A 2,728-nucleotide genomic window follows, 5' to 3' on the forward strand; every position below is an offset into this window, starting at 1 on the left:
CGCAAGACGATATATTCGAAAAGAGATATTTTCGAGAAATGAAAGGTTGATATAAATTAAACATGATGTGACCCGATCAGGGTCAAGAAATACAATGTGAAGTAGAATCACATTATAACCAAGCGAGCGGTAAAGAGTAACCGGACTAATAAGTCTAGTTAGTGAGACCGGTTAAGGTCATTTAAACAAATTTGGTTGCGTATAAGCAGAGGATTCGGTATAACTGAACCGAATAAATGAACTTGAAAACAAAAGAAATTGTAGTTAAAAAAATGAAAGATTTCACTAAAGACCATTAAACAGGTCAAGGAAACTGATTCACAAAGGGTTCGATGATATGGATATCGCTAAATTAACTAAGCTAGTAGAAATAACGAAATTACGTTATTTCAAGTTGCATTATGTCAAATGGGGCACGTAGATGTTTTGTAACCAAAAAGGTATTACCATAATTTTCTGGTAATACTAACAATCGATTAAAATATGAGCAATGCTCAATTGATTATTGAGAGCATATGCATGGAGTTAAACTCTATAAATTATGAAGGAAAAAGGTTTCGAGGACGAAACCTCTTTAAGGGGGGTAGACTTGTAAGACCCCGAAAACGGGTTTGGTAATCAAACCCCGTTAATACTAAAAGACGGGTAAAGTACCATTAGTAATAAAATTTACCCGGTGAATATTAGGAATTTTAAGTAAATAAACCTAATATTTAATAAAAAGATAAATAAAGGTCTATGGATAAATAAAGTTTATAAAAGGTCTGAGTTAACGGGACCTAAAATAAACTTAGTCGTAAATATCCCCGAAACCCGCTAAGTTAACTAGAAATGTATGGTTTAGTTAATAAGAGGGATTGTGGATTTAAAATAAGAAGGGTGTAACATCCCGAAAATACACATTCTTAAATTTGTATTTAGTTACAAATAAAATTGGTAAAATAAACTAACCAGGATTGGCATTAACCTAGTTAAATGACAACTTATGAGTAGTTAAAATGTTAAAACAAAAGAAAAATGAAACTTGAGGGACTAAAGTTGTGTAAGTGAAAACTAGTAATAATAAAACAAAAAAAAAATTAAAACACAACACTTGTTTGTGTTGTTGGGTTCGATCAGAAGGCAGGGGGCGACTTCAAGCTCCCCAAAACCCTAGTTCACATCAAAACCACCAATTGAAGGATCAAATCGAGTCCAAAACGAAAATCGAGCATATATTCGTGATCCCCATTGAAAGGAGATCATAAGGTATGTGAAAATTCATGAAAATCCTCTACTTGAAATTCTCATGAATTTGGGAAATCTGAAATTTGATGATGCATGTTTGTTAATTTGATAGAATAGGGATGATATAATGTCTAGGAGTAAAACCCTAGTCAATCACATGTTGAAATCATGCTTATTTCTTGTGAATTCACAATCACCATTGAAGGTGATAAGTGGGTGTAGTAGGAACATGTTAAACACTAGAATTTTAATTGTGGTTCTAGTGTAATTTGAGTTCTAGGAAGTAAATTCAGATTTTTGTTAATGTGAAAATTTATGTAAACATGCTTAGTTGATGTTAACCATGGCTAAATGACAAGTATTGAGCTTGTTAATAAATTGTGAGAAATTATGCCCACAAGGTGTTTGTTAAAATGCCTAAGTGAATGTTATATGTTGAGATTACGAATGAAACGCGTAATTGCCTTGTTTGACTAAATACGTAAGGTGGAATAGTCGTGAATTGAAATGACTAATCTAACCACCTTGTGAATAATGATAGTTTGTCGCCTGACGAGCTAGGTGGAGGCTTGGAAAAGAAGCGGTCAAACGAATCAAGCACGAGAGGAAAACGTATTCGGATGCGAGGTAACTAGAGCTTACGCCCCTTTACATTATTTGCAAAGTTACTTAATTTCAAGTAATGATATGAATGCTACTAAGTGGTTGGTATATGATATTCCGACGCGATTCAATGAGAGTTGGAATGAGGGGAAAATGGTAAATTAGTCATGTAATGACGAATAATTAAAAACGGTTTTAAGTAAAACAAGTTCAAAGAAAACCGGGATAGGTAAAAGGGGTGAAATGGTAATTAAATACCATCTCAACACGGACAAATGGTCAATTAGACTAAATGGGTCAAATGGTGTGGATAACACCATTTGGCAATAACAATTGACAATCGCTTGTTGAGTTTTGTGATTTCAGGAAATAACATGTGTTGCGTTGCTTTAATTAGAAAATTTAAAGCAAGAAGTATGTAAACGGGTCAATACTATGATCCAAGCCAGGTACGCATACGTGAATTTATAGTTAAAAGTGCAAGAAGGTCTAACATCTAGCCGAAATCCTTCATTTCAAAATGAAGGACTAAATGTGACCAAAGAGCCCTTAATAGGTAAACAATGTAGACGACCCTTAGAGGTTGCCTAGAAACTTATATTATGATTTTGAAACCCTTAGATGTGTATAAAAGTTCTAGGCAAAAACAATTGCGGGTCGAACGCCTAGAAATAGTTAATTGCGGAAAAATGACCAACCGATAGGTAAAATTGGGAAAAAGGGGTTCATATGTTAAATCCACCACAAAATAGTTGTGGTGGAATATTTCTAGTTAATTAGACATGGAAAATATTGTAGTATCAAAAGAAAAGCACAAGTTCTAGACCAAAATGCGTAAATACCCTTAACGGGTCGAAATAGAAGTATTAGCGAAACGAGTTAAGAATGTGTAATAACC

General features: G+C 33.8%; 1 long non-coding RNA gene across 1 annotated transcript; it reads left to right on the forward strand.

The window, feature by feature from the left end:
* Nucleotides 1–776: 776 nt before the first annotated feature.
* On the forward strand, nt 777–2,281 carry LOC110925574. The gene is made up of 3 exons (XR_004891815.1): nt 777–1,248; nt 1,769–1,854; nt 2,197–2,281. It is a non-coding gene; the product is annotated as an uncharacterized LOC110925574 (long non-coding RNA).
* The last annotated feature ends 447 nt before the right edge of the window (nt 2,282–2,728 follow it).

Source organism: Helianthus annuus, chromosome 4, assembly GCF_002127325.2.
Source record: "Helianthus annuus cultivar XRQ/B chromosome 4, HanXRQr2.0-SUNRISE, whole genome shotgun sequence".
Lineage (NCBI taxonomy): Eukaryota > Viridiplantae > Streptophyta > Magnoliopsida > Asterales > Asteraceae > Helianthus > Helianthus annuus.